General features: G+C 38.2%; 2 long non-coding RNA genes across 2 annotated transcripts in view; one reads left to right on the top strand and one right to left on the bottom strand.

Moving 5' to 3' along the window:
• Window positions 1–211: 211 nt before the first annotated feature.
• Window positions 212–21,086, bottom strand: LOC134761427 (uncharacterized). Its single transcript, XR_010140022.1, has 3 exons — window positions 20,892–21,086; window positions 2,516–2,715; window positions 212–500 (listed from the first exon to the last, which is right to left on the bottom strand). It is a non-coding gene; the product is annotated as an uncharacterized LOC134761427 (long non-coding RNA).
• Window positions 20,488–22,985, top strand: part of LOC129059530 (uncharacterized) — a 65,868-nt gene continuing 63,370 nt past the window's right edge. The window contains exon 1 of the long non-coding RNA XR_008525499.2: window positions 20,488–21,017. This is a non-coding gene — a long non-coding RNA (uncharacterized LOC129059530). The remainder of the gene's footprint in view (window positions 21,018–22,985) is intronic.

The following is a 22,985-nucleotide window of genomic DNA, read 5'->3' on the forward strand; positions in this document are numbered from 1 at the left end:
GCTTTCTTTTGCTAAATGTTTACACTGAGATTATATTTATGGTAGCTGGAATTTTTTTTCCATATGCTCTGATTTTTGCAATTGAATTATCTGCCTGTAGGTATTTTCCTTTGTGTCTCTGTTTTAGATCTAAATGAGTTATTTTGTCTTAAAACCAGCCAAAAACTGTATGTAGGACTATCAAATGATTCTGCCTTGATCTTTTGAGGATTGCCTTTTTAATCCCAGGGCTGTGTTGAGGCTACTTCTTTAGTGATTTACAGTTATATCTTGTGATGGAACTACTTTCATTTAGTGCTATATATTACCGGATTTGATAGTTAATTTTATGTCAGTTGTCTGGGCCATAAGCTGTGCACATACTCAGTTAGATGTTATTTTAGGTGTGTTTCTGAGGGTGTTTCTGGATGAAATTAACATTTAAATTGGTAGACTGAGTAAAGCAGGTTGCCTCCCTTATGTGAATGAGCTCCATCCAATCCATTCAATCCCTTGAAGACCTGAACAGAAAAAAAAAAAAAAGCCTGAGTAAGAAGGAATTTTCTCCTGCCTGAGTGTCTTGAGCTGGAACATCAGTTTTTTCCTGCCTTTGGACTCAAACAGAAACATCTGCTTTTCCTGGTTCTCAGGTCTATCAGCTTTTGAGCTGGAACCTACCACTGGCCCTCCGCAGTTTCTAGCTTGCTGACTGTAGATCTTGTGATTTGTCAGCCTTCGTAATCATATCAGCTAATTCCTTCTAATAACTCTCTTTCTATACATCCCCCCCAACACATACACACACATATCCTATTGTTTGTGTTTCTCTGGAAAACCTTGACGAATACATACACTGGAAACTAGATTTATTATCCCCTTGCTTTCAGCAAAAATTACATTAGGTAGATGATTGCTTTCATGCTTATTCTCTTGACTTCAACTGGGCCCAACATTTCTGAATAGTCTATTAAAGCATTACTTCTCAAATTTGGGGATCATTGTTAAAATGCTGTTCTGGTATAGTAAAGCTGCTTTTCTAGCAAGCTGTCAGCTGATACCAATGCTGCTCAATAGTAAGGTGTTTGAGAATTGTGTTTTCACAAACAATTGACTTACCCCTAAACTTTGACAATATATTGAAGATCATTTTCTGGAGGCTTTGTCTACAGAATTGCCTCTTGACATCTCAACATAAAAGTTACCATAAATGAGACTGTATCTTTCAGAACCATCTATTGCCATCTAATGATAGTTTAGAAGGCAGTGAAGACTTATTAGGAAGGCATACCATACTCATGGAATAACTGTATCATACTTTCAAAGAAAATTATCAAAACTGATTTCTAGCAGTTTCCACAGATATTTATGACTTCTCCAATTCAATTAAGTTAAATATTTTAACATTTTCATTTCTTCCCCTCACTTCATTTTCATTTACCACATGTGGCATAATGAAATAAACATAGGCTTTGGAGTGAGACACAACTTAGGGAAGTAATCTAACTTCTTTGGACTTCAATTTAATTATCTGTCAACTGAAATACACTCCTCATTACCAAATGAGTCTTCTTTTTATTTGAAGCTCCTATTAAAAGTATAAATCTACAAAGCAGAGGCAGGAGGTTGTAGAAAACTTTAGTTGTTTTTATTTCATCATGGCATTACCAAATCCATGGAAGTAAGGAAATGTCTTAGACCCAACCTGACTTAGAGAAGACGTCCTAACAAGGACTCTTTTACTACAGTATAATTCGTTAATTCTTCTTTCACTCATTACTTCACCCTCTCAAACAACATTATAACCACCTAAATCTACATGAGGGGAACTTATGGGAGGAAGAAGAAAAGGTTCCTTCTGAAACCTTTCCAGAAGATTGTTGCTACTTATGGTTTTTTCTGGGGACTTCTGTTGTATCTGATTCCTGTTGGAATCACAACACTTTATAATTTTCAGCATCTGCTCATAATGTTTGAAAAATTATGGCTTGTTAGATATCCTGATGCCTTAAGTCAAATCTCAGAAATCTATTTCAGTACTATTCCTCACTATAATTAATATTGTTTAAAACAATAGAGATGTCTTTGAAATTTAAAAATATAAGAAATATTTTATTTTTTAGGACAAATAAATTAAGGAAACAGATATATTATTTATACAAAGACACAGTGTGTTTTTCTGTCTAGCTAACAAATTCTAATTGTATGTATAATTTTTGTTTTATACATATATAATCTTTGCTATAAAAATATACAATTGCTTGTAGATGTGTGGTATTATTTCTGAGGGCTCTGTTCTGTCCCATTGGTCTATATTTCCGTTTTGGTACCAGTACCATGCTGTTTTGGTTACTGTAGCCTTGTGGTATAGTTTGAAGTCAGGTAGCATGATGCCTCCAGCTTTTTTCTTTTGGCTTAGGATTGTCTTGGCAATGCAGGCTCTTTTTCTGTTCCATATGAACTTTAAAGTAGTTTTTTCCAATTCTGTGAAGAAAGTCATTGGTAGCTTGATGGGGATGGCATTGAATCTATAAATTACCTTGGGCAGTATGGCCATTTTCACGATATTGATTCTTCCTATCCATGAGCTTGGAATGTTCTTCCATTTGTTTGTATCCTCTTTTATTTCATTGAGCAGTGGTTGTAGTTCTCCTTGAAGAGGTCCTTCACGTCCCTTATAAGTTGGATTCCTAGGTATTTTATTCTCGTTGAAGCAATTGTGAATGATCTTTGACAAACCTGACAAAAACAAGAAATGGGGAAAGAATTCCCTATTTAATAAATGTTGCTGGGAAAACTGGCTAGCCATATGTAGAAAGCTGAAACTGGATCCCTTCTTTACACTTTATACAAAAATTAATTCAAGATGGATTAAAGACTTATATGTTAGACCTAAAACCAGAAAAACCCTAGAAGAAAACCTAGGCAATACCATTCAGGACATAGGCATGGGCAAGGACTTCATATCTAAAACATCAAAAGCAATGGCAACAAAAGCCAAAATTGACAAATGGGATCTAATTAAACTAAAGAGATTCTGCACAGCAAAAGAAACTACCATTAGAGTGAACAGGCAACCTACAGAATAGGAGAAAATTTTTGCAATCTACTCATCTGACAAAGGGCTAATATCCAGAATCTACAAAGAACTCAAACAAATTTACAAGAAAAAAGCAAACAACCCCATCAACAAGTGGGTGAAGGATATGAACAGACACTTCTCAAAAGAAGACATTTATGCAGCCAACAGACACATGAAAGAATGCTCATCATCACTGGCCATCAGAGAAATGCAAATCAAAACCACAATGAGATACCATCTCACACCAGTAAGAATGGTGATCATTAAAAAGTCAGGAAACAACAGGTGCTGGAGAGGATGTGGAGAAATAGGAACACTTTTACACTGTTGGTGGGACTGTAAACTAGTTCAACCATTGTGGAAGACAGTGTGGCGATTCTTCAAGGATCTAGAACCAGAAATACCATTTGACCCAGCCATCCCATTACTGGGTATATACCCAAAGGACTATAAATCATGCTGCTATAAAGGCACATGCACACATATGTTTATTGCGGCACTATTCACAATAGCAAAGACTTGGAACCAACCCAAATGTCCATCAATGATAGACTGGATTAAGAAAATGAGGCACATATACACCATGGAATACTATGCAGCCATAAAAAAGGATGAGTTCATGTCCTTTGTAGGGACATGGATGAAGCTGGAAACCATCATTCTGAGCAAACTATTGCAGGGACAGAAAACCAAACACCGCATGTTCTCACTCATAGGTGGGAACTGAACAATGAGAACACTTGGACACAAGAAAGGGAACATCACACACCGGGGCTTGTCGTGGGGTTGGGGGAGGGGGAGAGATAGCATTAGGGGATATACCTAATGTAAATGATGAGTTATTGGGTGCAGCACACCAACATGGCACATATATACATATGTAACAAACCTGCACGTTGTGCACATGTACCCTAGAACTTGAAGTATAATAAAAAATAAAAATAAAAAAATGTACAATTGCTTTTGTCTGAGTATTCTAGAAAGTACAGCTGGAGACAAAGATAACATTGGCAATAATTGGGGGTTGAGGTGGGGCAAGTACAAAGCCTAAGGTATTAAGAGCAAGGGAAAATGGGAATGAGGTAAAAGATACAATGTGATACTGATGGCAGGTCACAAGCCAGATTTGTTTACTTGGTCTATAGGGCTTCTATGGAAGAAATACAAAAGGAATTACACTTAGAGTAATCTATAGAAAATATTATTTTCTATAATATTATAAAGGCAATTTATCTGTTTAATTCCTTCCTCTTTCCCAATTCCCATTGGTCAAGATTTACCACAAGAGAGGCTAAGCATTCTCTGGATTGCATCATTTGGCCCTTCATCAACCATTCAAGAGACAAAGACCCATACCCTTCTGTGTGATGTTTAATATAAGTCTGAAAACAGCAGGGTCCAGGTGGAACACTGACGAAACAGAGAAAGAAGGAAACCTTCTTTTCTCCTGCAGCAGGAGGCTGCAGGAAACCTACCAAGAACTTTACATTCGAATATCCAGGTACTATAGATTCGGTTTTGAATAGCAATGTGTATAGCAGTCTAGTAACTTATCCAGGGTTTTACTTAAAATCAGATTTTTAAATAATAAATCTTAATGCCATTTGCTTACCAGTCTTAATATTTTCATTACAACAAATGCATTGATAAAGTATCTACAAGATTTCAGGGCATAATTTTACTTAAAATGTGTTCTGCAGAGAAGTATGGAAATATACTTTTGGTTTGCAATGTATGGCAAATAAAAGTAGTTTTAAAATCCTTTACATAAGAACAATGAAAGTCCTTTCAAGTATGGAGTTTATTATCTGGCAGGTAGATACTTGTGGAGGTTTATACATCAGCATAGGTAATGTGGTAATGTAGAACACAAAAGCTGACGTTGAGGTTTTGTTTTGGGGGTTTGTTTAGTTGTTTGTTTGTTTGTTTTTCAAGAAAATGATCAAACAGAATGGCAGATAGGACCACACTAACAAAGCTTTCAACCTATCTAAAGTCTATGTCATTTTAATATCTATAAAACATCTGACTGAGTATATTTTGGATACTATTCGGATTCTTGATGAACTAGCCTCAGAATTTAATAGGCATGTTTGCTTGTGTTTTCCAAAAAAAGGTTTAGATTGAAGGACTGGATTGTCACTGTATTTCAGATAGTGATCACCGTCCACAAGACAGCTCTGAAAAATAAAATAAATGATGTAATGCAGTGAGACAATCAGTATCTATTATGTGATTATGGAATGAAACTGTTTTCAAGAACAAATCAGAACTTTTTTGAAAAATGTATTAGAGATACAAACTTTTATGAAATAAAATATATAGAATTAGAACCGCTGATAGTACTGTCACATATACCAGCTGGGAGAATATTTCTGCCAACTTTGGAATATCCTCAAAAATAAATAGCTCTAACTTTAGAAAAAGAAATTTCAGGCCGGGCACGGTGGCTCATGCCTGTAATCCGAGCACTTTGGGAGGCCGAGGCGGGCGGATCACGAGGTCACGAGATCGAGACAAGCCTGACCAACATGGTGAAACCCCGTCTCTACTAAAAATACAAAAATTAGCTGGGCATGGTGGCACGCTCCTGTAATCCCAGCTACTTGGGAGGCTGAGGCAGGAGAATTGATTGAACCTGGGAAGCGGAGGTTGCAGTGGGCCGAGATCACACCACTGCACTCCAGCCTGGTGATGGAGCGAGACTCCGTCTCAAAAAAAAAAAAAGAAAAAGAAATTTCAAACATTTGAATTTAGTGTTCACCCTTGGTAGAGCAAATATATGAGCTTTATTCTATCAAGGAGTTTAGAAAATTAATTACATGATCTGCTTCTAACAGAATGGCAGATTTGGTTGAGGAAACTCACAACAGAATGTACTTTTAAGGAACAGGAAAACTCTGAAATGTAAAGGAACTGGTGAGAAATAAAATAGAAAATGTATGTGAACCTAAATAAACATCATATAAATGTAGACAAAAGAACTAAAATTCAAAACAACAATGGCATGTATGCTAGGTGGGGCATGATTAGAGTTAACAGAGAAAGAAGAAGGAGTGTCTTAAGAGTCATGTATTATTCTGAAAAAAGGTTAATAAATTGTTCAATATTATAATTTTTTCATAAAGTTAAAGGATAAAGATAAAAGAAGTATGTGATGTACATTTCTAAAACAGTAAAGAGAAAAGTAAGAACCGTAATATGAATAATAGGACAAATAGGAAAAAAAATAACATAAGTGATAAGGTTTGGCTCTGTGTCTCTACCCAAATCTCATCTTGAATTGTACTCCCATAATTCCCATGTGTTGTGGGAGGGATCTTGACATATTTGACTCCATGTTTAGCAATGCTGTGAATTTAGAAGAATTTTTAAAGGAAGCCTAGCAAGTAGGTCAAATGTGTGTGTAGGTGAAAGTGTGATAGTGACCTCAGGTATTAAGACAGCAGCTTGAAAATTGCAAGAACCTAAACATGAAGTAGGTAAATGGATTATGAGAAGGGACTTTTAAAAGAATGAGGAAGAGCCTTTTTGATTTGTACTTTTCCCCCTAACACATCAGGAAGAGAATGTACAAAATGATGAATACGGTTAATGACAATGTATTGTATTCTTGAAAAATGCTAGGAGAGTGGATGTTAATTGTTCTCACCACAAAACTGATAACTAAATGAGGTAATGCATGATATTAGCTAGATTTAGTTATTCCACAATGTACATATACTCCAAAACATCATGTTATACATGATAAATACATATAATTTTATCTGTTGATTTAAAAATTACATTAAATTAAAAAGAAGTTAGAGAAGTAAAGAAAGATGGGCGTACTTAACACCATCTGTCAGGATGTATCCAAAGTGGAGGAAGAGGAACCAGTTGCTCCCACTGTCAAAGAAGCTGTTATGCATAGGAACCAAAAGGAATTAAATGTGACTTCCTGTGTCAAAGAAAACATTTATGATCATGGGGCAATCAGTGCAGAACTCACATTGATAAGACCTGTATGATCAGGCAGCTTTTCACATGAAAAATATGCCATAAAAATCAACAATGACTGTCCCTAGATACTAAGTGCTTCTTTCTTAATTTAAAATTTAGAATTCAGTTGTTTTACTTGTCCAGCAAGAGTTCTATAGGGGCTTTTATTTTGACTTTGTAGCATGCATAACTGAGTAATTTTGGCAAATACTATTTAATTTAAAGACATAGAAATTGATACATTTTTCTAAAAGCTAGCAATACTCTTGTCTTCATTGTGTTCTTGGTAGGCAGCTGTTCCTGCCAGTTATAGTCTTGTCTCAGGAAACAGTGATTGATACATTGGAAAACAGCTTTGACAACAGCCTAGAGTAAAGCATGTGAAATTGAATTGCCCCTGTAATTTTCCTTTGTTGTTCATTTATTATGTGGTTTCCAGGAGATGGTAAGGTAGAAAAACGACTATTAGCCAATGATTAATAAAAATTAAAATTGTCTATTTTAAAGAGTCAGAATTAAAGTATCTTCAGAGTTTAAGTTAATGTAAAAATGACCAACATATTGAGCCTTAATATAAAAATAAAATAAACAATATAAATATTTATTTTTATTTTTGAGAGTGTCTCGCTTTGTCACCCAGGCTAGAGTGCAGTGGTGCAATCTCTGCTCGCTGCAACCTCTGCCTCCCAGGCTCAAGTGATTCTCATGCTTCAGCCTCCTGAGAAGCTGGAATTACAGGTGCACGCCACCACATTCAGCTATTTTTGTATTATAAGTAGAAATGGGGTTTCACCATGTTAGCCAAGTTGGTCTCGAACTCCTGACCTCATGTGATCCACCTGCCTCGGCCTCCCACAGTGCTGAGATTACAGGCATGTGCCACTGCATCCGGAAAACAATAAAAATATTTGTATTTCACTCAAACCACATATATCTGAAGCACAAGTATATTTGTAAAAATATGTTTCTAGTTCACAAGAAAACAAACTTAAGCAAACTTAATTATCAAATTTAGTATATTTTGACTTGATGTGCAACGTTATAAATGAAAAGAAAAAAATCATGTAAAAATACTCTTAGGAGTTTTAGGAAGGCTTTTCTCATTTTAGCTAAATGTTATTAGCTTGAAAATACTAGAAAAGTAAAAGCTTTCTTTATTTTTTAGCCAATCATTCATTTTAATCAAGGCAAACATATAAAACATCATAAATGAAACCTCATAGTGAGAAGGAACATCAGAAGTCATCAGAGCAGCTACTCTCTTTTGGGGAGGCAACTGTATTAGTTTCCTAGAGGTGCCATAACAAATTATCACAGACTAGGTGGCTTAACACAACAGAAAATTACTCTTTCACAATCTTGGAGGTTAGAAGTACAAAATCAAGTTGTCAGTGTGGCCACACACCCTCTGAAGCCTCCAGAGAAGAATTCTTTCTTGTCTCTTCCTAGCTTCTGTGGTTGCCAACAACCCTTGCCATTCCTTGGCTTATGACTGCATCACTCCTAATTGCTGCCTCTGTCTTCACATGCTCTTCCTTGTGTGTGTCTCTGTGTCTTTTCGTGGCATACTTATAAGGACACCAGATATTGGATTTAGGATCCTACTTCAATATGACCTCATCTTAATTACAAGGTCAAAGACCCTATTTCCAAAATAGGGCCATCCTCTGAGGTTCTGTGTGGATACAAACTTTTGGAGGATATTATTTAACCCAGTACAGAAACTTGAGCTGTTGTAGTTTATTTATTCACTTATAACTCTATATGTATCTCTTAGTTATGGCAAGTGCCATACTGAGCACAATAATATGTAAAATCCTATATGATTCTGCCATCATGAAGATTGTAGTCATTCAGAATTTTTTTCTGAAATGCAGTTACAAGGTGGTATGATAGAAAAAGCACTGGTTGGCTGGGCACGGTGGCTCACACATGTAATCCCAGCACTTTGGGAGGCCAAGGTGGGTAGATCACGAGGTCAGGGGTTCAAGACCAGACTGACCAATATGGTGAAACCCCGTCTCTACTAAAAATACAAAAATTAGATGGGCATAGTGGTGGGCGCCTGTAATCTCAGCTACTCAGCAGGCTGAGGCAGGAGAATTGCTTAAACCCGGGAAGCGGAGGTTGCAGTGAGCCGAGATCACGCCATTGCACTCCAGCCTGGGCGACAGAGGGAGACTGTGTCTCAAAAAAAAAAAATAAATAAATAAAAGAAAATAAAAAATAAAAGAAAAAGAAAAAAGAAAGAGCACTGGTTTGGTAGTTGGAATGCCTAATTTATAGATTAGACCCAATACTGATGAGTTCTGGGATATGAGGTAGGCCAAATAACTGCTTTGTAATTTATAAGATGTTGTGGATGAAAAATGTGGCCCCAAACTACAGCCATTTCTAATCTATATGCATTTGTACCCAGATTTTGCTGTTTGCCCTTTTAGAGTCCATGGTACCCAGGCATCTTTTGGAGTCCTCAAAGCAATATATCAATTTTGCTCCATGCCCACTTTCTATGAAACTGCCTGTTGAGTCCTATCTTTCCTCTCATCACTCCTTGGGGTCAGCATTACTCAGATGATGGTCTACCACTCTTTACAGACAGCCATTGCCCCCCTGCTGTGTCCCATCTCACCTGTGGCTCCACGGGTCTGGTATACTTTACTGCTGACCTCTCAAAGCAATGTGGTAGCCTGTACCAGAGTTGAGAAAAGCTTTCTCTCCTTCGAGGCATATTCTATTAAAGAGGTCTCAAAGCCACATCTCTTTCTCCCACATTGTGTTTTATAGAAAGAGCTTTTGTTTTTACTCACTAACCATTTATGCCCCCTAGGTACAAGACAAGTGTCCAGGGAACTGAGGTTGGCAGATTCATTTCATAAATATCATTCATTATTTGGACTGCCAGTTCCTGAGTAATCTGCTGTGGTGGTTTTTATCGTGGCAAATCAGCCAAGCTAAAACTACTTTTCCCAGAATTCCCTTCCACCCATGGTTCTGGATGAGGGTTGGCCACAGGGAAAATTGTGAGATTTACAGAGAGGAGAGAATCAGCAGACATTGGCTCCTTCTTCCTGGTTTAGTCTTGGGAGGGTGTATGTGTTGAGGAATTTATCCATTTCTTCTAGATTTTCTAGTTTATTTGCGTAGTGGTGTTTGTAATATTCTCTGATGGTAGTTTGTGTTTCTGTGGGATTGGTGGTGATATCCCCTTTATCATTTTTTATTGCATCTATTTGATTCTTCTCTCTTTTTTTCTTTATTAATCTTGCTAGCGGTCTATCAATTTTGTTGATCCTTTCAAAAAACCAGCCCCTGGATTCATTTATTTTTTGAAGGGTTTTTTGTGTCTCTATTTCCTTCAGTTCTGCTCTGATTTTAGTTATTTCTTGCCTTCTGCTAGCTTTTGAATGTGTTTGCTCTTGCTTTTCTAGTTCTTTTAATTGTGATGTTAGGGTGTCAGTTTTGGATCTTTCCTGCTTTCTCTTGTGGGCATTTAGTGCTATAAATTTCCCTCTACACACTGCTTTGAATGCATCCCAGAGATGCTGGTATGTTGTGTCTTGGTTCTCGTTGGCTTCAAAGAACATCTTTATTTCTGCCTTCATTTCGTTATGTACCCAGTAGTCATTCAGGAGCAGGTTGTTCAGTTTCCACGTAGTTGAGCGGTTTTGAGTGAGATTCTTAATCCTGAGTTCTAGCTTGATTGCACTGTGATCTGAGAGATAGTTTGTTATAATTTCTATTCTTTTACATTTATTGAGGAGAGCTTTACTTCCAAGTATGTGGTCAATTTTGGAATAGGTGTGGTGTGGTGCTGAAAAAAACGTATATTCTGTTGATTTGGGGTGGAGAGTTCTGTAGATGTCTATTAGGTCTGCTTGGTGCAGAGCTGAGTTCAATTCCTGGGTATCCTTGTTGATTTTCTGTTTCGTTGATCTGTCTAATGTTGACAGTGGGGTGTTAAAGTCTCCCATTATTAATGTGTGGGAGTCTAAGTCTCTTTGTAGGTCACTCAGGACTTGCTTTATGAATCTGGGTGCTCCTGTATTGGGTGCATATATATTTAGGATAGTTAGCTCTTCTTGTTGAATTAATCCCTTTACCATTATGTAATGGCCTTCTTTGTCTCTTTTGATCTTTGTTGGTTTAAAGTCTGTTTTATCAGAGACTAGGATTGCAACCCCTGCCTTTTCTTGTTTTCCATTTGCTTGGTAGATCTTCCTCCATCCTTTTATTTTGAGCCTATGCGTGTCTCTGCACATGAGATGGGTTTCCTGAATACAGCACACTGATGGGTCTTGAGTCTTTATCCAATTTGCCAGTCTGTGTCTTTTAATTGGAGCATTTAGTCCATTTACATTTAAAGTTAATATTGTTATGTGTGAATCTGATCCTGTCATTATGATGTTAGCTGGTTATTTTGCTCGTTAGTTGATGCAGTCTCTTCCTAGTCTCGATGGTCTTTACATTTCGGTATGATTTTGCAGTGGCTGGTACCGGTTGTGCCTTTCCATGTTTAGCGCTTCCTTCAGGAGATCTTTTAGGGCAGGCCTGGTGGTGACAAAATCTCTCAGCATTTGCTTGTCTGTAAAGTATTTTATTTCTCCTTCACTTATGAAGCTTAGTTTGGCAGGATATGAAATTCTGGGTTGAAAATTCTTTTCTTTAAGAATGTTGAATATTGGCCCCCACTCTCTTCTGGCTTGTAGGGTTTCTGCCGAGAGATCCGCTGTTAGTCTGATGGGCTTCCCTTTGATGGTAACCTGACCTTTCTCTCTGGCTGCCCTTAACATTTTTTCCTTCATTTCAACTTTGGTGAATCTGACAATTATGTGTCTTGGAGTTGCTCTTCTCAAGGAGTATCTTTGTGGTGTTCTCTGTATTTCCTGAATCTGAATGTTGGCCTGCCTTGCTAGATTGGGGAAGTTCTCCTGGATAATATCCTGCAGAGTGTTTTCCAACTTGTTTCCATTCTCCCCGTCACTTTCAGGTACACCAATCAGATGTAGATTTGGTCTTTTCACATAGTCCCACATTTCTTGGAGGCTTTGCTCGTTTCTTTTTATTCTTTTTTCTCTAAACTTCCCTTCTCGCTTCATTTCATTCATTTCATCTTCCAGGGCTGATACTCTTTCTTCCATTTGATCGCATCGGCTCCTGAGGCTTCTGCATTCTTCACGTAGTTCTCGAGCCTTGGTTTTCAGCTCCATCGGCTCCTTTAAGCACTTCTCTGTATTGGTTATTCTAGTTATACATTCTTCTAAATTTTTTTCAAAGTTTTCAACTTCTTTGCCTTTGGTTTGAATATCCTCCCGTAGCTCGGAGTAATTTGATCGTCTGAAGCCTTCTTCTCTCAGCTCGTCAAAGTCATTCTCCGTCCAGCTTTGTTCCGTTGCTGGTGAGGAACTGCGTTCCTTTGGAGGGGGAGAGGTACTCTGCTTTTTAGAGTTTCCAGTTTTTCTGCTCTGTTTTTTCCCATCTTTGTGGTTTTATCTACTTTTGGTCTTTGATGATGCTGATGTACAGATGGGTTTTTGGTGTGGATGTCCTTTCTGTTAGTTTTCCTTCTAACAGACAGGACCCTCAGCTGCAGGTCTGTTGGAGTATCTGGCTGGCCGTGTGAGGTGTCAGTCTGCCCCTGCTGGGGGGTGCCTCCCAGTTAGGCTGCTCAGGGGTCAGGGGTCAGGGACCCACTTGAGGAGGCAGTCAGCAGGTTCTCAGATCTCCAGCTGCATGCTGGGAGAACCACTGCTCTCCTCAAAGCTGTCAGACAGGGACATGTAAGTCTGCAGAGATTACTGCTGTCTTTTTGTTTGTCTGTGCCCTGCCCCCAGAGGTGGAGCCTACAGAGGCAGGCAGGCCTCCTTGAGCTGTAGTGGGCTCCAGCCAGTTCAAGCTTCCCGGCTGCTTTGTTTACCTAAGCGAGCCTGGGCAATGGCGGGCGCCCCTCCCCCAGCCTCGCTGCGGACTTGCTGTTTGATCTCAGACTGCTGTGCTAGCAATCAGCGAGACTCCGTGGGCGTAGGACCCTCTGAGCCAGGTGCGGGCTATACTCTCCTGGGGCACCGTTTCCTAAGCCCGTCGGAAAACCACAGTATTCGGGTGGGAGTGGCCCGATTTTCCAGGTGCCGTCTGTCGCCCCTGGAAAGGGAACTCCCTGACCCCTTGCGCTTCCCGAGTGAGGCAATGCCTCGCCCCTGCTTCGGCTGGCGCACGGTGCACTCACCCACTGACCTGCGCCCACTGTCTGGCACTCCCTAGTGAGATGAACACGGTACCTCAGATGGAAATGCAGAAATCACCCGTCTTCTGCGTCACTCGCGCTGGGAGCTGTAGACGGGAGCTGTTCCTATTCGGCCATCTTGGCTCCTCCCCCGACATTGGCTCCTAAGGTCGTTGTAAGGTACCAGGTACCACCATAATCAGCATCCGCTGCTGGCTTATCTCATTGGGATGGGGTGGCAATTTGGCCTCACTAGCTTCACTCTAGTCCCTTGCATGACTTGGCCTCACTAGTTTTATTCTAATCCCTGTCAGATATTGTTTTGTTTAAAATTTTAATATTTTATTCACCATAAATTTTTGGATAAATTTTGACTTGATGTATTACATTAAATATTATTTACATTGATTACTAAGTTATTTGGCACTCCATAAATTTTTGCATCAGCGACTATTGTCTAAAGGACTAGTGTTTCTCTCATTTCCCAGCCTTTTATCCAGCTCCTGCCGGATCTCTTCTGGCTTCTCTAAATTATGGAACAGATGTGCAGCTCTGGGACAAAGAGCACCAGTTTCTTCAGAAGGTCTCCCACATGATTGAGGTTGGAGGTGATGAGAGAAAGATGTGGGTTAAATATTAACCTTGCAATTCCTGTTTGATATGATGGGTTTCATGTTCTAGTCTGTCCTCGCTTCCCTACTTCTCACTGTGCCTTTCATTCCAGTCTGTGGCCCTGTGGGCTTAACAGTGCCTTCAGGCCTACAATCAGAAGCAGAAGCAACAGCTTTTCCTAGGCTTCTTCGCCAGATCCCACCATTGTGTCAAGTCTGATCTCTAGTGTAAACTCCACATTCCATGTCTTCATAGAGGTTCCACTTCCCAGCTTGAGACTTAGTTAATGCATCCCCAGAGTGCCTGGTCCCTCTTTCTTCAGATTTTTTTTTTTTTTCCCTTGGAGGTTCTTTAGTAGTCCCTGAAGACAGAAGTTTTTTTGGTTCCACCCTGCAAACTTGCCAGAATGTACAGAAGTGTTTGAACTTCAGCAGCAAGTAACACTTGACTTCTTTGCCAGCAGAATTCTCAGTTTCATTTTACATAAGGATCTGGCAGATTATCTCTGGCTGTTCACCAGATGTGACCAGACATATCTGGTTTTCCCTTTCTCTAACTGTACCTCAGACTACCTAATATTTTATGACCCCTAGAAATATGTTTCCAATTAATATAAAACCTAGGATATGGCCTCCATAGCTACTCCAGTTAGTATAAAACCTAGGATATGGGCTCCAAAGCTACAGGCATTCTTTTCTCTGGGTGAAAGATCTCTGGTATTCCTCAAAAGTACATGATTTTCTAGACGTACCATCTGTATCAGTTTCCTGGGGCTGCTATAACAAGGTGCTGCAAACTAGGTGGCTTAAAACAACAGAAATTTATTGTCTCATAGTTCTAGGGTCTACAGGTCTGAAGTCAAGGTGTTGGCAGGGTCACCTTCCCTCTGAAATTTGTAGAAAAATCATTCTTTGCCTTTTCCTAGCTTCTTGTGGTTTTCTGGCAATCTTAGGCATTCCTTGGCTTGCAGCTGCATAATTCCAATCTCAGCCTTCACCCTCACATGCTCACATGACATTTTTCCTCTGTGTGTGTGTGTGTGTGCATGTGTGTCTGTACATGTGTATGTGTGTCTATGTCTATACGAACATATTATAAGATCACCAGTCATATTGGATTATTGGATTAGGGGCCCAACCTATTCTCCAGTATGACCTCATTTATGTTAACTAATTACATCTCCCATAATCCTGTTTCGAAATCGGGTCATATTCTGAGATATTAGGGGTCAGAACTTTATCATAACCATTTTATTGGAGGGGCACACTTCAACCATAACACCATCATTGTTAGCCTCCTTACCAAGGTCTTTACCTTACCAATGTCTTATAAATGTGGTGCTAAGTATTAAACAAAATAATCCAAATCAGATTTGATTACAATAGAATATAGTGAGATTACTACTTACTTCTGCTACTCACTTCCTTACTTCACTTATCCAACAAATGTTTATTGAGTTTCTATTCTATGCTTAACATTCTGCTTGTACTAGGAACACACTAAAGTGGAAAAGAGACAAGGTCACTATCTTTATGGAGCTTACATTCTAATAAGGAGATGGAAACAATAAGCACGTACTTTTGTTAGAATTTCGATTAGACTGGATTAAGAAAACGTGGCACACCATGGAATACCATGCAGCCATAAAAAATGATGAGTTCATGTCCTTTGTAGGGACATGGATGAAGCTGGAAATCATCATTCTCAGTAAACTATTGCAAGGACAAAAAAACCAAACACCGCATGTTCTCACTCATAGGTGGGAAATAAACAATGAGAACACATGGACACAGTAAGGGGAACATCACACACCAGGGCCTGTTGTGTGGTGTGGGGAGGGGGTAGGGATAGCATTAGGAGATATACCTAATGTAAATGACGAGTTAATGGGTGCAGCACACCAACATGGCACATGTATACCTATGTAACAAACCTGCACATTGTGCACATGTACCCTAAAACTTAAAGTATAATAAATAAAATAAAATAAAATGAAAGAATTTCAATTATCTCAAGTGCTATGAAGAAAAATAGACCAGGGTAATTGAAGGAAAGTGATAGGTGTTATCAGAAAAAGGATTATCTTTGAGAGATTAAGTAAATGGGCTTGGAGATGGGAGTGTTTATGGGGAGTTTAAGGTACAGAAAGAAGGCCAGGGTGGCTGGAAGGCATGAATGAACAGTGACATGGAAAGCAAGCAAAGAGGCAATCATGCCCTAGGAGGCAGAGTTGTGGATGTTATCCTGGGTGTGAATTTAGTCAAAGGCTTTTGAGCATCCAAGTCATGTGGTATAACATATTTTGGCTGCTGTATTGAGAAATGAGTGTTGTAGAACAATAGAGAAGCTGAAACACCTATTTAGGTGCCATTTACAGTAGCAAAGGTGAGAGATAAATGGTAATATGGACCAATGTGATAGCCAGAGTTGTGATGATGGTCAGATTTAGGATGCAGATTTGGGACAGAGGCCTTCATGATTTGCTGATGGATTGAAGAGTAAGGGAGAAGAAAATATGAACTGTAAGATGCTCTAGTACTTAGAAGTTCAGAAGTCGAAGAGAACTCCATAAAGGATATTGAGAGGAAGTGGCCTGTGATGCAGGAGAAAAACGGAGAGCAAAAGAGAGAGAGAGAGATCCAAATGCCAAAGAAAGTATTTCAGAAGAAGGGAATAATCAAATGGGCAAATACTACTGATAGGTCAAGTAAGATAAGGACAGAAAACTGACAGAGGTTTTGGTGAGGTGGCATTGAATGGTCTCAGTGGAATTTCAAGGGAAAATATGAGTTGAGGTAAAATTGTGAATTAAGACAACTCTAATCACACTCACTATTCCAAGCCACATATTATTGAAACACATACCCCCCATTTTATTTCCAGAAGTTAACTCCTTTCAAATTGTTTCACCAGCTGTTTCTGAGGCTTTCCAGATGGTTAATGGTCGTGTTCCCAGAGGCAATTTCCTAAATATTTGGACATTCAGCCTCCTTATTGGTTCTCTGCTAACTAGTTATAAATATTAGTTTTAATAAAACTAGCTGAAATACAATATTTTTCAAAATTTATGTGAGTTTGAATAACATCTCGAAAACGAGATTGGATTCCATTTTTATTTTCCTTTGTTTTTTCAAGATTACTTCACAGATTGGTATCATGTGCTTCCTTCCAAAAGTATACGCTATTTGGTCATTTCTTTGTTCACAACACTAGTAAAAATATGTTGAATTTGAGTTCCAATTACATTTTATTGTCATGGCTGTATATATATTCAAAAATTTTGTTTCAATGCTGAATTTCATTTTCACTCTTGTTAAATTTTGTTTTACAGTTCAGGTTTGTCATTCTAGTCAGTTAAAGCTTTGGGTATATCAATAAGCCACACTTCTCTATTTTGTCCCAAATTCTCAGGAGAAATTTTTACAAATTCTTTGGTAAATTAAGATGAAGTGTTTCAAAAATTTCCCCTGATTTAGATACCCTAGCCACAGTGAGTCCATGGTGGTGTTCAGTGATAATGCGTTATTTTAAAACAGTTTTAGAGCCAGTCTGTTTAATAGTTCTAGAGTTCTTTTAGGAGATCAGCAACTAACACGTTAGCGAGCTAACACTTTCTTAGGTGGTTTCACAAAACATCAGACGTGTTAGTTGCCGATCTTTGAAAGAACTCCACTTTTTTTGAGTGGTTTCATGAAAGTTTTGAACAGATGTCTGGAACTTCTTTATCTTTATATAAATTCAAAAAGTAGCTAATGATTTGTGATTACATCTGCAAATCTTTCCACCACTCTGAAATATGATTTTGGTGGAAGTTCACTTCTCTGTGACTTCACATCATCTGAGCTATAACTTCCTCTTTATAATGTATTCTGGAGCATTTCCAGTTTTAATATGATTCTTTTTGTAGACAAAAGAAGGAAACAAAACAGGAACTGAATGGTACTTTTCCCTGTCCATGCACTCAAATTTTAATGTAGGGAATTTTCTTAGATATGCATTCGTTTATGGTCCACTTTGCTCACCATATCCCTCCCTTCCCCTTCACCCAAGATAAGTGTCGTGAGTATAGGAAATTTGCTTCATCCCTTGCTGTATTCTTAGAATCTGGTTCAGTTTCAGTCACCAGTAGGAGCTCAAAAAAATACGTGTTGGAGGAATAGCTACTTTTTGTAGCCTTTTTGTGGTGCTTTTAAAATTTTTATTTTAGCTTTATGTATATCAATCTATCTAGTCATAGAGAAATTTGACAATAATATCTCCTATTTCCTCTTTGTTGAGAAGAAACCTTGAAACTTTGTACTGTCATTTCTAATAGTTCCATTTCAAAACGTTTACATGTGAATTTTCTCTGTCTTAGTTGATATATTTTGATTTTAATAATTATGTACCCGTGATCATAAAAATTAATTCATAAGAACAACTTTTAGATGTTAAACATTTAATAGTTTAATCCTCAGTTTTACTTAATATTTCAAGAGAGCTTTATAAAGCACATACTTAAGTATCATTGCAGAAAAGAAGTTTAGCTGTTCATCATGAAAAATATTTAATCAATTCTAATAGAATAATAAAAACATTTTTATTTCAGATTTCTAAAATTTCAGGAGAAACTGGTGTTCATATCTATCAACCCCTTTCAAATTGCAGGTGAAACTGGTGTTTCCAATATCTCTCAACCCCTTTCGAATTCTGTGTTTATAAAACTCTGTGTTTACAATCTATAATAAATATATCAACCACTTTCAAAGGGGTTGATATAGTATCCATAAATTATTTGTATATTTTTATTATATTATTTATATCTTATGATATAATATATAATTATTTGTATTTATATATTGTTTAAAAATTATTTATATAATTTATATAATTTATATATTATGATATAACCAACTCCTTTGAAAGGGATCGTATCTATCAACAACCCCTTTCAAACTCTGTGTTAATAAAATTCTGTGTTTATAATCTATAATAAATATATCTTGCATCAAGACAATATGCATACATGTATGTGACTGTATCATATATAGAGAAATATATATCTCATATGTAGAGATATATATGAAGCTTTTGCTTATGTATGAAGCTTTTATATATAGATACATATGTGAAAGCTATATCTGTATATGAAGCTTTTGTTTATATATCTATATACATCTTTTGTTTATATATAGACAGTGATATATATATATACCTCTATAGATATCCTTATTAGATGAGATACATATTCTATTTTATACTATTTTATTCTATTGATCTAATTCATTAAAAGATAAAAAGTGATCATTATAGGCAATCAAACAACACAAATATTGATAATTTTCTTAGAACAGCCTCTACTTAAGAAATCACCATTGTAAGAGTTCAATTCAGTTCAGCAGTTACTGATTATGCCTGACCAATGTATCCAGTGCCGGGTTAGACATCGATGAGTTTACAAAAATTGGACGAAATGCGGTTTTAGCACTTGGTAGATACCATCAGCTTTATTTTCCTCCTTCTTGTCATCATGGCTTGGTACATAAAGTCCCTAGAATCTAACTCTAACTTCATTATTCCCATTGATATCTTCTGACACTTCACAATCATAGAACCCTGCACCTTATTATCAGATATTCCAACACCTCTGAGATATGTAACAGTGTACTTTCATACAAAAATATCCTTACCTCTTTTTGTGTGACTACTATGTTACAGATATTGAAAATAAATTGTTATCTGGGAGCCTAATCCACTTGTAGTATTTTCTTGGCCTCATTGATCACTACCTTTAAGGAGATTACTTTACTTTATATCATGGATTCCCAAATGTTGTCGCACCATAAAGTTTTCACAAGAATGCAATGAAATGAAAAATAATGACAATATAATAAGTTTTGGATAGAGGTAAATTCATCCAATTTAAGGAAAAGTTCCTTACATTGAGGATATTTTTATTATCTTGTTAGATTTTCTTTTTTTTTCTCCCTATTAATTGTTGAAGATTTTATTTTATTTTATTTTTATTATTACACTTTAAGTTTTAGGGTACATGTGCACAATGTGCAGGTTAGTTACATATGTATACATGTGCCATGCTGGTGTGCTGCACCCATTAACTCGTCATTTACATTAGGTATATCTCCTAATGCTATCCCTACCCCCTCCCCACACCACACAACAGGCCCTGGTGTGTGATGTTCCCCTTCCTGTGTCCATGTGTTCTCATTGTTCAATTCCCACCTATGAGTGAGAACATGTGGTGTTTGGTTTTTTGTCCTTGCGATAGTTTACTGAGAATGATGATTTCCAATTTCATCCATGTCCCTACAAAGGACATGAACTCATCATTTTTTATGGCTGCATAGAATTCCATGGTGTGTATGTGCCACATTTTCTTAATCCAGGCTATCATTGTTGGACATTTGGATTCAGGGACCCACTTGAGGAGGCAGTCGGCCCGTTCTCAGATCTCCAGCTGCGTGCTGGGAGAACCACTGCTCTCTTCAAAGCTGTCAGACAGGGACATTTAAATCTGCAGACCTTACTGCTGTCTTTTTGTTTGTCTCTGCCCTGCCCCCAGAGGTGGAGCCTACAGAGGCAGTCAGGCAAGCCTGCTTGAGCTGTGGTGGGATCCACCCAGTTTGAGATTCCCGGCTGTTTTGTTTACCTAAGCAAGCCTGCGCAATGGCGGGCGCCCCTCCCCCAGCCTCGCTGCTGCCTTGCAGTTTGATCTCAGACTGCTGTGCTAGCAATCAGCCAGACTCCGTGGGCGTAGGACCCTCCGAGCCAGGTGTGGGATATAATCTCTTGGTGCGCTTTTAAGCCCGTCGGAAAAGTGCAGTATTCGGATGGGAGTGACCGGATTTTCCAGGTGCCTTTTATCACCCCTTTCTTTGACTAGGAAAGGGAACTCCCTGACCCCTTGCGCTTCCCGAGTGAGGCAATGCCTCGCCCTGCTTTGGCTCGCGCACGGTGCGCTGCACCCACTGTCCTGCGCCCACTGTCTGGCACTCCCTAGTGAGATTAACCCCGTACCTCAGATGGAAATGCAGAAATCACTCGTCTTCTGCGTGGCTCACGCTGGGAGCTGTAGACCGGAGCTGTTCCTATTCGGCCATCTTGGCTCCTCCAGATTTTCAAATTATTATTTTAAAAAAATTGGTAAGTGGTATAAAGTTTCTTTTTCTCAACTTTTGTTTTGGATTCAGAGAGTGCATGTGTAAGTTTGTTACATGGGTTTATTGAGTGATGCTGAAATTTGGGGTTCAGGTGATCCCATCACCCAGGTAATTAGCATAGTACCCAATAGGTACTTTTTCAGCCCATGCTCCCCTCCCTCTTCTCTCTAGTAGTTCCCAAGGTCTATAGCTCCCATCCTTACATTTGTGTGTACTTAATTTTCAGCTCCCATCTGTAAGTGAGAATATGTGGTATTTGGTTTTTTGTTCATGTGTTAATTTATTTACTTAGGATAACGGCCTCCAGCTCCATCCATATGGCTAAAAAGGACATTATTCTGCTTCATTTTTATGGCTGCATAGTGTTCCATGGTGCATATGTTTCACATTTTCTTTATCCAGTCCATCATTGATGGGCACCTAGGTTGATTTCATATCTTTGCTATTGTGAATAGCACTGCGACGAACATATGAGTACATGTGTCTTTTTGGTAGAATGATTTATATTCCTTTGGGTCTGTACAAAGCAATGGGATTGCTGAGCTGAAAGGTAGTTCTGTTTTAAGTTCCTTGAAAAATCTCCAACTGCTTTCCACAGTGACTGAACTAATTTTCATTCCCACCAACAGTGTATAAGCATCCTCTTTTCTCTGCAGCCTTGCCAGCATCTGTTATTTTTCAACTTTTTAATAATCACCATTCTGACTGGTGTGAGATGGTATCTCACTGTGGTTTCAATTTTCATTTCTCTGAGGATTAGTGATGACGAGCATTTTTTCATATGTTTATTGGCCACTATGTATCATATAAAGTGTCTTTAATAAGCAAAAACAAACCAAAAAGCATTTTTTAAAAAACAATAAAGATCGGTCACCTTAAATTGACTTTACATTTTGAGGATGGGATGGCTGTGGATATGATTGCTCCATTTATATAGAGTAACATAAAAATCCTGAAATGTCAAAGTTTACCTGTCTGTCAAAAGTCCCCAGTCTCCCATCTTTGACATAAGGTTATCTCCAGTATGGGCTATATGTGCTTACTTTTCTCACTAGGATTTCGTTTCAATCTAACCTAGAACCCTAATATGTAGAGGGTCTTTGGTCAAAGTTCTCTGAGGATTGTCGTTTTGAGTTTTAATTCTGATATTAATTCAATTCAGATGCTTATTTCATCACCTCTTCTCAGACAACTTTTTGTGAGCCAGATACTCAGTAGTTAGCTGATTTGGAAATATTTTCAATGATTTAGACATTTTATTCAAAGGAAACTTGAGTGGCACTGGACAAACCCAACAGTGTTTTTCCCATTTCATCCATTTCTTTACATGTGGAAACAGGAGTAAGAAAAGTGTTTATCTAAGTCCTATCCTTGTTGTACAGATTTTATTTTCTTCACTTATACTCAGACAGCCAAAATGTGCTTATTTTCATGTTATTTATTTATTTATTGGGTAGCATTTGGGTCTCACCATTAGCCCTGGCTGGTCCCGAAATCCTGGGCTCAAGTGATGCTCCCACCTCAGCCTCCAATAGTGTTGGGATTACAAGCATGAGCCACGACACCTGGCCTCTCTATTTATTTTATAATCACTATCTTAGAATTGATATATTATTACTGATTTTAAAATACAAGTATCTCTAAGTTGAATTAATATGGAGGAAAAAACCCTACAAAGATGCGTAAGAAACTTCAAAGACAGTGATTGTGAGGAAGAGGAGTGGGAACCAGCAGATGGAGAACAAGGCTGAGAGGGATACCTTTTGCTGTATACTTTTATGTGCAGTTTTTGCTTTAAGAACCGTGTGAGATTATTACATGTTTAAAAGTAAAAAGAGGCAAGGCACAGTGGCTCATGCCTGTAATCCCAGCAATTTTGGAGGCCGAGGCGGGCAGATCACTTGAGGCCAGGAGTTCGAGACCATCCTGGCCAACATGATGAAAACCCATC

Source organism: Pongo abelii, chromosome 4 (assembly GCF_028885655.2).
Source record: "Pongo abelii isolate AG06213 chromosome 4, NHGRI_mPonAbe1-v2.0_pri, whole genome shotgun sequence".
Classification (NCBI taxonomy): Eukaryota; Metazoa; Chordata; class Mammalia; order Primates; family Hominidae; genus Pongo; species Pongo abelii.